Source organism: Dermacentor andersoni, chromosome 6 (assembly GCF_023375885.2).
Source record: "Dermacentor andersoni chromosome 6, qqDerAnde1_hic_scaffold, whole genome shotgun sequence".
Lineage (NCBI taxonomy): Eukaryota > Metazoa > Arthropoda > Arachnida > Ixodida > Ixodidae > Dermacentor > Dermacentor andersoni.
In genome coordinates, this window is record NC_092819.1 from 142,743,750 (window position 1) to 142,758,002 (window position 14,253).

Here is a 14,253-nt window from a genome sequence, read left to right on the forward strand (position 1 = left end):
ACAACACCATCGACGAGGTTGTGGAGGCACAGCAGACGACCCAGGTTGTCAGGCTCTCTTCCTCGCCTGCGGGGACGCGGATCCTGGAGGCGCTGGATTGCAACCCCACTGCCATAAGGGAAAGGCGGTGGGCGCTAGACGCGGGGACGCGGGAGGCCGTGACGGTCTCGGCGTTCCCGCGCTACGTGCACCCGCCACACAATGTAGGCACACGCCGGGCCAGGGCGGCCACGCTTCTCGGATCCGTCACCGGCGATCCACGGTCGGTCGCGTTCGTTGACGCCGCCAAGTACGGTTTGTCCTACCAGTTCGTGGCGGCCGTGGTAGATCACAGGGGCAACCTCCTAAACGCCGCGTCGGTGCAGAGCTCGTCCTCGGCACTAGCGGAACAGGTCACGGTGGCACTCGCACTCCTGGAGGGGAGCAGACAGCAGGTCTACACGGACTCTCGGTCGGCGGTCAGAGCCTTCGCCATTAGTTCGGTCTCGAGGGAAGCGGCCGCCCTGCTTTGCGGCAGGCGCATCGCCCCCGACGTCATCACTTCGTTCCCGCCCCTCATGGGGCTTTGGGTCTCCCCCGTCATTCCCAACGCCAACGAACTGGCCGGCGCCTGTGCGCGCGAAATGACCCACCGCGCTGGGGAAACGCCGCCCGCTTGCGCGGACGTGGACGCAGGGCACCAGAAGGACTGTCTCCAAACTTTCAATGAGATTACAAAGCACTATCAGCTCAGCAGGAGGGTCTATCCCCCGTCCCACGCCAAGCTCTCCGGGCCTCAGTCTTCCACCCTTCGCATGTTGCAGATCTGGTCCTGTCCCAGCCTAGTCAGGGTCAGCATGTAAGCGGACTTGTTCGAGCCTGATTGTCCGGATTTTGAAGATCCCATCTGCGCTTTAGAACACATGCTCTGGCAGTATCCATCGTTAAGAAACCACAATCATCTCACCACGGAGGATTGGGAGGAGGCACTCAAAAGCTCCAACCTCGCCGCTTATCTATGGGCCGTCCAGAGGGCCCGTGGCGCGGCGGTCGGGCATGACCTGCATGTCCCGACATGGGAACGCCCCGCAGCGGCTCCTCCCCCGTAAGGGGGTTTCGAAGTTGCTCCTCAGGACCTAATTAAAATCATTGCCGGCCTGCCTCTGCTGCTCCATATTGCGCAGGTATGAGCGAAGCAGGCAGTAAACTCGATACGGTCGTCGGTGAATAGGCGCAGCATCGCCAGTAAGAATGCGATGCTTGACCGCGAGCGTCTGGCCTAAAGGGCGATCGTCGAAGTCGAAAGTATCGCGGTAGGACGATAATACTTCGCAAAGGTTTTCAGATTGCGTAGAGGACAGGTCCGTCACAACCATTTTCTTTATGTTGGGATCGACGCCCGACGCTGGTGCGAGGGGCATGCTAAGCTCGCAAGAACCATCTGTCGATAACGCTGCCACGTATTGGCAGTCGAGACATTCAATGGTGGCAAGGCGAATACCTTGCGGTAGAATTTGCTTTGCCAATCCAAAGTTAGCAGCAGTGGAAGCAGATCGGCCTGTCATCAGGGGTACGCCATTCGGACGGGTTGCGGTGAGATGTGGCAGAAAAGGACTGCCGGGGACGAGGAGGGCCGCTAGATAACTGGGGAACGCTGGGTCGAGACGTGGAACACACCATGTTCAGACCCATTTTTGCAAATTCCTGTCCAACGACGGCCTGAATCATCGCAATGGTGGTTGCTGGCGGATCGGGAGGCGTCGTGGAGAAGGTTGGCGAGCAGGCGGCCTCGAGTTCGCGGTGAACAATACGGGTGACGTCGTCACAGGTGGTGGTCTAACGCGGTCGACCCTCACATGTCGACGTAGCAGCAGTGTTGGGTAGCCGCGGAATGTGGTGTGAGATACGGCGGGTCTTAGCCTGTTCAAGGCGACGGCATTGCTTTATAATGGTGTCGATAGTCGAGACGTTTCCGAAAACAAGCGAATTGAAAGCGTCGTCGGCGATGCCTTTTGTGCCACTTTATCTGCTTTGGACATATGATAGTCAGCTTTACGGCATAGAGCCAAGACGTCGAGGATGTAGGAAAGGTATGGCTCTGTAGATGACTGAACACGAGACGCAAGAGCCTTTCTCGCGGCAGCCTTGCGCCCAATGGGGTCGCCGAACAGTTCCCGTAGCCTCTTTTTAAAACTGTCCCAACTGGTTATCTCGTCGTCATGCGTTTGGTGCCACACGCGTGGGTGGCCGCCGAGATAAAACATGACATTGGCGAGCATAATCGTTGGGTCCCACCTGTTATTAGCGCTGGCATGTTCATAGAGCTTGATCCAGTCGTCGACATCCTGTCCCTCCAGGCCAGAGAACACACCTGGGTCACGATGTGGGGCAACCGTGACGATTGGAGCAGTCGGACAAGCGGAAGCCATTGCAGAGGCGGGCTCGTCACCGGGAGGCATGGTGACAAGCTCGGTGTGAGGACAAGGATCGCTGACCTCCACCAGAAATGTTACGTGTGGAAAGACACAGCACAAGAGTTTTCTTCTTTGAAAAGGGCGATTATTCATCAATTTCTGCTAAACTTCTTGATTTTGTTCCTGTTTTCGAATGTTTTGCGGAGGAACATGAAGTAGAATTTTTATTGAGCACATATAAACAAAAGCTGTTTCACCTTACAGAGAAGTTCGTACCAAGTATTGAATCGGCTAGACTCCAAAAGCGTAAATAACCATGGATCACCTTTCGTGTATTGAGGATAATTAAAAAACGAAGGCATGTGTTTCAAAGATATAAAAGAACAAAAACACACGCGTGTTTTAAAAGGCTACAGGAATTAACACGCGAATACAAAGGCCTGTCGAAAAAAGCAAAAGAACAGTACCTTAAACGATTGAATGACAACATGAAAACAAATCCTAAACCGTTCTGGCAATATTTGAAGGGATGTGGGTCTGATCCTGTTGGAATAAATGAAATCATTTACACTGAACGCATTTTTTCTGACGATGCAGAAAAAGCGACATGCCTAAACAGATATTTCCAATCAGTCTTTCTTTCTCAATCTGCATGCAGCCCAAAATCATTCAATAGCAACGTTCCTCTGATGAAACCAATCGAACTCAGTGTTAGCGGCATTGAATATCTGCTAAAAAACCTTGGTGAAAGTAAGGCTATCGGTCCTGACGGTATCTCTCCGAGAATTTTGAAACAGTGTTCTCACGCCATCTCGTTTTACCTTTATTTAATATTTCACAAGTAATTAACTACCGGCCAGATGCCGCAGGACTGCAAAATTGCAAATGTAGTCCCTATTCACAAAGCGGGCTCTAAAATAGAAGTTACTAATTATAAACATATCTCACTTACTTCGATTTCGTGCAAGATCATGGAACACATAATATATAAGGCTATCATGGAACGTCTAACGGACAACACATTGCTTACAAACAGACAACACGGATTTCGCGAGGGGTTTTCATGTGCGTCACAATTGATTGAATTTTATGATGACCTAGCGTCTGTAGTTGATTTGGGTGGACAAATAGACTGCATATTTTTGGACTTCCGCAAAGCATTTGATACTATTTGTCATTCTTTACTACTTCATAAACTTCGAATGTTAAGTATAGATTCTAGTGTTTTTAGAACTATTTGTCAAGTCGCCGTCAACGTGTGGTCCTAAATGGTACTAATTCAGATTATCTTGCGGTCACATCAGGCGTCCCGCAAAGATCTGTTCTGGGGCCTCTTCTTTTTCTTATATATATTAATGACATTAACTTAGGTATTGACTCTAACGTGCGGCTCTTCGCAGATGACTGTATTGTGTATAGAAAAATCGATAATGAAGATGATGTTCTCAAACTGTAGGCCGACCTAGATCGTATTTGCGAATGGTGCTCAAAGTGGAAAGTGACTTTGAATACCGGAAAGTGCGTCCATGTGCGGTTTACTAAGAAGAAAAAAGTAATCGATACCAGCTACAGTCTAATGAATAATATATTAAGTAATAAATCCAAGACTAAATATTTAGGCGTGATGCTGCCCGGCGACTGCTCTTGGCGGGCACACGTGCACTATGTAGTTGGCAAAGCGGCAGCTGCTTTGAATTACATTCAAAGAAATTTAAAGTGCGCAAATTCTAACCTTAGAAGCACGGCGTACTTAACTTGTATACGACCTATGTTGGGACATGCTTGTACCCTTTTGGACACGTCAAAGATATGTCTTATAAATAAACTAGAAAAAATACAAAACAGTGCAGCCAGGTTCGTCTCGGGTAGGTACGGGAGGAGGTACAGTTGCACAGCAATGAAAACAGAGCTCAACTGGGAGTCCCTATCGTCTCGCCGAAAGAAGCTGCGGCTAAAGCTTCTGTATGAAATCTATCACAACAAAACTGGAATTGATAGGAAAATGTACATAAAAGCACCAAACTATATATCGGCACGCACTGACCACCAGTGCAAAATTAGAGAATACCGGGCTAGGACGGGCCTGTATGCAATTTTTTTTTTTTGTAAAAACTATCGCTCAGTGGAATGGACTGTCATGTGAACAGGTGTGCAGTGAGAATCAAGATGTATTCTTTTCATGCTTGTAACCCCCCTGCTGTAACGCTTTCGGGCTAAGCGGGGATATGTCTGAATAAAGAATAAAGACGAAAGATGCTATTTACACGCTATTTACACTGGAGCCAGGCAGAAAGGCTGACACTCGCTCGTGCCAAGGGCACCGACCAACTTCGTCGATCTCGCGGCGGCTCGCCTCTTGAGCATCTCTCAATGATCTCGTAATAATAATATATATATATATATATATATATATATATATATATATATATATATATAATAAACCACTGACCAACGACTAACGGTAGTGATATGGTGGTGGGCTAGCGAAAGAATACTGAACGTAAAAAACGATTACTACGAAGTTCTATATTTATACTTCTCGCACGTTACACCGGAATGTCGACCTCGTACACAATTAACGCAGGTGTCATTTGTTCTAATATTTCTCCGGAATTAGAAAAAGGCCTATTATACTCAATGACAACTTTTCCCGAAGCTCTTCTTACAAAGTGATAGTTCGTACACTGACCTAAACTTCCACAAGGTCAATTTCTCGAGCACTTTTTTCGATGCAGCTAGCAGTCAACTGTCACAGATTTCCTGCAGACGGCTCGCTGTGTGAAGGCTCCCTGGAACGTTTGGGTGATACGACACGTAATGTAGAGTAACAGACGCAAAGTCGTGGATAGGTTTAAGCTGTAAGGCCATTTAAAGAACTGCGTCCTTTTTTTCAGTGGCGTAGGCTCCGCTTTTGATCTCACATTGCGGTGCCGTATGTGGTCATATCCTATTAGAAAGCTTCTTTAGAGCGTTAAACTCTTTGCTCAAGGCATAACATTCCAAGCTGCAGCGTGCAAATGTATGAGTTGAAGTTGCGCTGCCTTACTTTGCAGGGTGGAAAAAGAGCTGTATAAAGACATGCACGAATCCTGAAAACTAACACTCACTTTCCTAAACGGGGAACGAAGTTCCAAGATCTCATCTTTGCAGGACAGAACTGCTTGTTTTTTTTTTCTATTGAGGAGTGTACTTAGCATTGCTCAGGCGCATTCACTGAGATGACAAGAAGGTGGAAACACACGAAAGCTAACTTCTTTAAAGGCATTATTAGAAAGAGGCACACATATTTGCACGCATGCATACCACATTAACGCGGGAAGTAAAGACTCCGTGAACGCGCTAGATCACTTTGAGAAAATCTAAATGCCTGCTTGACAAAGCAAGCGAAGACATGCCCACACATTTGTTGCTTCAATATGCGGCTTCATAAGTTAATCTGTGTATCTCGGCATAAAGAACCATTCCTGAAACGACTGACGGATGCACGTGCCACCACGCAAATTCAGCAATGAGTCATGATATTTTTTTTTTTTACAATGGTGGCCTGCTATCCTCATTTTCTCACTGCACTGCGTCCCGTCTGACCTCAAAAGGGTGTTTAATCTGGCTAGGTGGTTCATTCTTCGAAAATTGTAGCAGCAGGACTTAAGGAACAAGGACACAGAAGGAACGACTAGAAGAGGACGCAGCTGCGCGGTCACCTGATTTTTTTCTTTATTTATTTATTACTTATTTATTATACAGCCCCTTATTCGCTCAAGGAGCACAACAGTGGGGGTGAAATAATACAAATGTAAAACAGTGGTATTTGGGGTTTCACAACAGAAAACACAGTGACGAATAATGCAGTGCGGGCAGCATAACTATCTCCTAAGCAAAAAGGAAAAACAAAGAAAAACGACCATATGTACATGTATACATATATACACATGTATGGGCATACATAAATATATAAACGCATATGCGCACGTACCCACTCCCATAAATATATACTGTATGCGAGCAAGCGCAAAAGAAAAAAAAGCGAATGTAAAGACTCTGTGAAGGCATTAAAACTCCCGCTCTTATTTGTTTTTTTCTTTTTCTTTTGCCAACATTAAACTGAAAAAAGTTTTCAGCGGCAGTTAAGTAGGCTGAAAAATGCAAGGTACCCCGCGTCGACGCTATGCAGCACAGCTGAAGGCCTCGTCGAGAAGGTTAAAGGAATCAAGAAAGCGAAAGCGGACCTGAAGCTGCGAATGCAAAAAAATAATTGTGCAAGAATTCCATATGTGCATGGACTGACCCACAATCTCATCAAGCTTGGTAAAAGACACGGTGTCCGAGTAGTGTGCTTAGCGCGAAAGAAGGCAAAACGCATGTGCGCACGAGTGAATAAGGAAAAGAAGAAACTTCGATGCCAGATCGCGCAACAGAACCGATACTGCGATTGCGTCAAAGGAGTAGTGTGCACCATCCCCCTGTCCTGTCGAAAACAATGCACAGGGCAAACAGAAAGATGTCTTAATTATCCAACAAGAGAGCACACATAATCACTTTAATAGACCTCCAGCAGTATTCTGGTCTGCAAACTATGCGAAACGAACAAGAAGGGACAGCACAGCCAAGAAAGCGTGGGCGCTCCCAAATTTTATGAAGTGCAAGTCCTGAAAGGAACAACGATTGCCTAACTCGGCAGATTGTTGCGGCATTTGAGATAAGTAAACCAGGAGTGCAATGGGTACGCACACCGTCAATGGCCTTGACAAGAAAGGCAGCTACTTTTTTTCAGACAGCCTCAGATAGATAAGAGAGGAGATATGGCGAGGAAATAAATAAGATCGGGAATTTCAATAAAGAACTGAGTTGACAGTCCAGCTGCATCCTCTTCTAGTCATGCCTTCTGACAGCCGTCTGACCTACATAGAACACAGAGGTTGATCATTTTTAGGTTTTACGCAATTTTAAAAATCTCTTTCAGCAGACACCATAATTCTTGTTCTGTAGCTGGCTTATTCGACGAGGTGCACATTACTAGCCCGTGAAACTGAAACGCATGCTCAAGTGTTTAACGAAAATTCGCCTATCAACATCACGTTTCATTACATTATGGCCCATGTTGCAATTTATGAAATGCAGCCAGTGAGTTTGCAATATGCATCCACTTGAAATATAATTTTTATAGTGACCCTCTTCGAGATACTATTTTGAAGAGTGCAGGACGAAATACAAGGCATTACAGTAATTTGTGCTTCAATACATGAAATGGTGTTTTTTATATAGTATGGTGACCAACGGTCCATCTTTTACTGCGAGTTTGATGGCGCATATCCCGAAACTTGTACCATTCTGGAAATTAATTCCAAGTCGGTGCGCCTGACAAACTCACCGGCTGCAATCCGCGAATTTCAATATCTGCCATATAGTAATTATTGAGAAACGAATTAGTAAATATTTTGTGAATCATCTGAGTCTGTTTCAATATTTTTAATGTGCATCGATTGAATGCTCGTCTCTCTAAACAATCGAACTCACGGAATATAATTGTGTAATTTTAATGGACATTGCTTAAACCTTTGTAAAACTTAAAAATCATCACCCCGTATATCATAGACGAGGTTAACAGGTTCACAGTTAACAGTGTTGATTGTTAAGAGTGTTGGTTCTTGATCCGCAGGCAAGCGAGCGGTCGGTCTTCTTCGGCGTGCTGGAAGTAGGTGGCGGCGTGACGATTATCTTCGTCGGGACCGTGCAGCTGCACGGCGTCGAGAGCCGTGGTCAGATTTCTGCCTTAAACCAGCGTGAACGGCGTGATCTGTGTTGTTTCTTTCAGCGTCCTGTTGTAAGCGAAGGCTACGTACGGCAGGACAGCATCCCAGGTCTTGTGCTTGACGTCGAAGTACATTGCTAGCATGTCAGCGAGGGTTTTGTTCAGGCGCTCCGTGAGACCATTCGTCTGCGGGTGGTAGGCAGTTGTCGCACTATGGATTTTCTGGCTGTATTGCAGAATGGTTTGGGTTAGCTCTGCTAGAAAGGCTGTTCCTCTGTCGGTGATGAGGATTTCTGGGGAGCCATGTCGTAGCAGGATGTTCTCGATGAAAAATTTCGCCACTTCGGCTGCGCTACCATTTGGCAGAGCCTTAGTTTTCCGCGAAGCGGGTGGCGTAGCCCATCGACACGACGATCCAAATATTTCCGAATGTGTACGTTGAAAATGGTCCCAACAAATCCATTCCGATCTGCTGAAAAGGTGGGCAAAGAGGCTTGATCGGCTGTAGTATTCCCGCTGGCATTGTCAGTCGTGTCTTGCGTCACTGACAGTCTCTGCATATCTTGACATAACGGGCGAACTCGGCGGTGAGGCGTGACAATTATACCTTTCCTGTGTCTTCGATAGCGTCAGCGAAAAGCCGAGTGGCACAGGGATCGGATCTTCATCTAGGGCATGCAGTATTTCTGGACGCAGCTCCGACGGAACAAGGTAGTTAGCGCGGACTGGTGAGAAGTTATTGTTCACGAGTAGGATATGTTGAATAGTGAAGGAACACAATCCGCCCTTATGTGACATAGGGACAACGTCGATATTTCCTTTTAAATATTCGACGAGGCCTTTTAACTCCGGGTCTGCTCGTTTCTAATCAATGAAGTCTTCTGCGCTCATTATTTCAAGGAGGGCGTCGTCATCCTCGTCGTCCTGCGGCGGTGGGCCGATGGGCGCGTGATTGGCAATCGGCATCACCGTGTTTTCGTCGGACTTGTAGATTACAGTGATGTCATATTTTCGCACTCTGAGGCTCTACCACGCCAGCCGTCCAGAAGGGTCCTTTAATTTAGCTAGCAAACACAACGAGGAATTATCGCTGACGCCTTTGAATGGCCTGCCATATAGCTAAGGGTGCAATTTTGCTGTAGCCGAAATGATGGCGAGGCATTCCTTTTAAGTCGTAGAATTATCGCCTTCCGTGTTTGACAGAGACGGCCTAGCGTAAGCTATCCTGCGTTCAAATTTGTTTTTGCTCTGCACTAGGACGGCGCTGAGGCCTAGGCTACTGCTGTCAGTGTAGATTTCGGTATCGGCATCCTCGTCGAAGTGCGCAAGTACCGGTGGCAACTGCATGTGTCTTTTAATTTCATGAAATGCGTCAGCCTATGGCGTTTCCAACTTGAACTCGACATAACATTTGGTTAGATGTGTCAACGGCTCAGAGATAACTGAAATGTCCTTGACAAAGCGCCTGTAGTAGGAACACATGCCAAGGGATCTACGCACTGCCTCCTTGTCGTTGGGCTGCGGGAACTTTGCGATGGCAGCAGTCTTCTGTGGGTCGAGGCGGACACCAGATTTGCCGATGACGTCGCCTAGAAACAGAGGCTTATCGTAAGCGAAGCGGGAATTTTCCGGCTACAGAGTGAGCCCTGATGACTGCATAGCCTCTGTTACTGTCGCAAGCCGCCTAAGAAGATCGTCAAAATTTACGGCGAAGACGACGACGTCAAGACAGGTCTGCCACTTCAGTCCTGCTAAAGCCATTCCCATCACGCGCTGTAACGTTGCAGCTCGTAGAGGCCGTCTGGCGTGATGAAGGCAGTCTCTTCTCGATCTCTCTCGTCGACTTCTATTTGCCAGCAGCCAGACTAGACGTCAACCGACGAGAAGTATTTAGCGTTGCCGAGACGCTCCAGTGCGTCGTCTATCCGCGGGAAGTGGTATGCATCCTTCATCGTGATCTAGTGCAGTCGACTATTATCGACGCAGAAACGTAGTGTTCCCTACTTTTTCTTCACCAACACTACAGGAGATGCCCACGGGCTTTTCGAAGGCTGGGCTATGTAGTCGTGGAGCATTTCGTCGACTTGTTCCTTAACAGTTTCACGTTCTCGCGTTGAAACTCGATAAGGGCTCTGGCGAAGGCGTCGAGCGCACTCTTCAGTGATCATGCGATGCTTTGCAGCTGGTGTTTGTGGAATCCTCAATGACCTTGAAAAGCAGTCGTATCGTCGGAGAACACTTCTGAGCTGTTGCTCTTTACTCTGGGGGAGACATGGATTTTTGTCGAAGTATTGTTCGAGAACAGTGGCTATCGGGTTAGATGCGGCGGAATCCCAGAGGACAAACGCATTGCTTTTTCCAAGATTTCCTTGCTGTATGTGATCGTCGTGCCCTTGATGATGTCACTGAACTCTTGGATGAAGTTTCTTAGCAATACTTTCGCTTTCCCTCTTTGCAGTCGACGCAAATTTCACCGTCGAGTAGTTGGTATTGGTCGCCCTCCATGACGCCTTTTACGTCTACGGGTGTTTCGCTATCGATGGAACTGACAATGCTCGAGCGAGACGCTATCCTGACTTGGTCCTCAGTACACTCAAGGCGCGCTACCTTAAAGGCCCCTCCATCGCTACCGCTTGTCCTGCGGACAGCGTTATCGACTTCGACTTCAGGCTGATGATGGCGCCGTATTGGTTCAGGCTGTCCATGCCGAGAAATACATCTCACGAGCGCTGTTAGATGACAACGAGAGGTGCAGGGTAGGTCCTGTCATGAACTGTAATTCTTGCCGTGCAGATTCCCGCGTGCGTGATGAGGTGCCCTCCAGCAGTCCGAATTTCAGGGCCATCCCATGCAGTGTTGACTTTCTTCAGCTTGGCCGCGAATAATTCACTGATGACGGTGTAGTCGGCTCCTGTGTCCACTAAGGCGGTGACTGCGTGGCCATCGAGAAGCACGTCGAGGTCAGTTGTGCTTTGTCTTGCCTTGCAGTTAAATCCTGACGTCGGATCGCGGTTGCTTCGTGTTGACATGTGGCTGGTACGTAGCGTCGTCAGTTCTTTGGCCGCTGCTTTCTGGCTTCTCGGGAATGACGGCGTGTTGCTGTTATGTCGTCGAGATAGATTCTTCGGTGCCTTCCCCGGCGGCGAAGGATCTTCGTCAGTTTGGAGGACAGCAACCGCGCGTCCATCGGTTGCTGCTGTTAGTTTTCTGGATATCAACTGACGGACCGGGCAGGGGCTGGACCAGTGTATCGACGGCGCTTCAACGACAGGTGGTGTCCTGGTGACAGCGAATGGGACGTTCGCCGAGGGTTTCACGATGTAGCGGTGAGGTAGTCAGTGATACCACGAGGACGGTTACCTTGCTGCGGGCGCGGACCGTTCAAGGCGAACCCTCGTAGTTTCATTTCGCGGTATAGGCATCGGCGGTAGACATGTCCGGCTAGCTAGCAGTGATAGCAAGGCGTGCGGTGGTCGGGGGTGAGCCAAATACCCTTCGTCCTCATGTGGCTGCGCTGGGCGACGGGTGGGCGAGCTGGCGCCAGTGGCGGACGGCGGAACTCCGTCGTTAAAGCGCCCTGGCGCTGGTGCGGAGGGGTAACGTGACGGTGGGCTACAGCGGCGTACGTCAACCCTTCCGGCTAAGGCTGAGGCAATTGAGGCACTCCAAGTGATTAAAGGAGCTCTTCTCGTACGACGTTGGCAATCGAAGCCTTTTGAGGTTGTGATGAAGGGAACAGCTTCTGAAGCTCCAACCGCACGACCGCTCTGATAGTGTCGCGCAGGTCGTCAGTGGCAAGTGATTGAACTCTGGCGTAGCTTGTTGCGTTCGTGCGGCTGTTGAATTAGCGGTTCCACGTTTCAAATGTCTTCTCATTGCTCGTGGCCTTGCGAAGAAACGCGTCGACGGTCTTTTGTGGGCTTCGTATCATGCCGGCAAAGGCTTCCTCCTTCACACCACGCATGAGCAGGCTGACTTTCTTCTCCTCAGGCATGTCCGGGTTGGCGCACTGGAGTAAACGGCTCATCTCCTACGTGAAGATCGCGATAGTCTCATTAGCCAGCTGAGCTCGGCTTGTTAGTAGCGGTTGGACTGGCTGTCTTCGTACTACGCTTGTGAATGTCTGCAGGAAGCCGCTTTAGAACAGGTCCCACGTCGATAAGGTGGCTTCTCGGTTCTCGACCGACGTCCTGGCGGCGTCTTGCAATGTGAAAAAAAAAAACATCTCGCAGTTTCTCGTTGCTGTTCCAGCTGTTAAATGTATCTAGCCTCTCATACGTCTACAGCCAGTTTTCGGGGTCCTCGAATGTGGAACCACAGAATGTTGGGTGCTCCGTGGGCTGCTGCAGCAGGATAGGTGTTGGCGATACTGGGGCTGTAATTGTCGCTGGTGGTGTCGTGGCCGTGGACTTCCTGGTCTTCTCAGGCAAAAGTGTGCGCTCCGGGAGTAGCCCTTGCAGCCTCCGGCTCCATCGCTGGCCGTTCGTTATGTTGGTGTTGTCCTCGCCACTGGGGCTTCACTAACCGCTTTGCGGGGACGTTCGGTACATGATCGAACTAGCACCTTCACCAGATGTCCCATGGTAGTGATGATCAATAATACAGCGGCGAATCTGTGAATGACGAAACTGACTTTTATTGGGCGAACTTGTGCCCACAAAAGCAAGTTACTCTCAACGCACAGCAATAGCGGTGAACACGATCGGCGATTTTCGTAATCTGATCTGTCCGACAATAGCGTCGGTTTTTATACAACAGTCATCGAACGCTCCACTGTAAACTCTAGTGCCCTCGTGTCTTCCAGAACGTGCTACACCATTCGCATCGCGCATGCATGCAACCAGATTACAGAAGGTTCGTCGGCAACAGACAACGGATAGAACCATGGATAACTTTTAAGAAAGTTCTGATACATGCAGGCGTGTCCAGCGCTCAGAAATAACGTTTGTTAGAGGGTGGGAAGTGCTCATCCGAAAACGATAAACACGCCCATATATATATATATATATATTTATATATATATTGAGGCGAGGTTTATTGGCGGCTCCTAATGCAAAGGCTCAGCGACCGGGAACGGCTAGGCAGCCAGAAGCACTGTCCAAAGCGGACGCCAGTCATCAGCAGCGCGAGCCGAAACCGAGACGCGCGTTGGCGATGCGGCTGTGCCGCGAGGCGCCTCTTCTTCTTCACAATCTCCCCCCGGACAAAAGAGCCATCCTGGCGCCTTAAGAATTGGAAGGCTGAGGGTCGTGGTAGGGCTTGAGACGCGAGACGTGGACAATGTCACGTCCACGCCAGCGCAAGTTTTCAGGTGGTTACAGGGGCTCAATAAGAAAATTCACCGGGGATGTTTGCTCCGAGACTCGGTAAGGCCCTTAGAATTTCGGGACGACTTTCGAGGAAAGCCCCGGCGTTTGGAAAGGGACCGAAAACCACACAAGAATGCCTGGAACGCAGGTGGTGTTTGCAAGCGTGTCGACGCGGTTTTCTTTCTGGCGCTGCTGTTGCTCTGCCGTAAAAGAGCGCGCTAGCTGGCGGCATTCTTCGGCCTGTCGGGCGACGTCGGACACAGGTAGACACTCGGAGGCGTCAGGACGGTATGGAAGGAGCGTGTCGATAGTATGTGTAGGCTTGCGGCCATACGGGAGGAAGAAAGGTGAAAATCCCGTAGTGGCCTGGATCGCGGTGTTGTACGCGAACGTGATGAACGGAAGAATGCGGTCGCAGTTACCATGATCAGATGGCACGTACATAGAGAGCATATCACCAAGTGTGCGGTAAATCGCTCTGTGAGCCTGTTAGTCTGTGGATGGTATGCCGTGCTTGTCCGATGAATAATATGGCATTCGGAAAGCAAACTTTCGACGACTTCTGAGAGGAAGGCGCGACCTCGATCGCTGAGGAGTTCTCGAGATCCGCCGTGTCGAAGCACGAAGCGATGAAGGACGAAAGAGGCTACATCCCGCGCGGTAGTACTTGGTAAAGCAGCAGTTTCGGCGTAGCGTGTCAAATGGTCAACAGCAACTACGATCCACCAATTGCCGCCTGGCGTCATAGGAAGCGGGCCGTATAGGTTGATGCCGACGCGATCGAAGGGTGTGGCAGGGCACG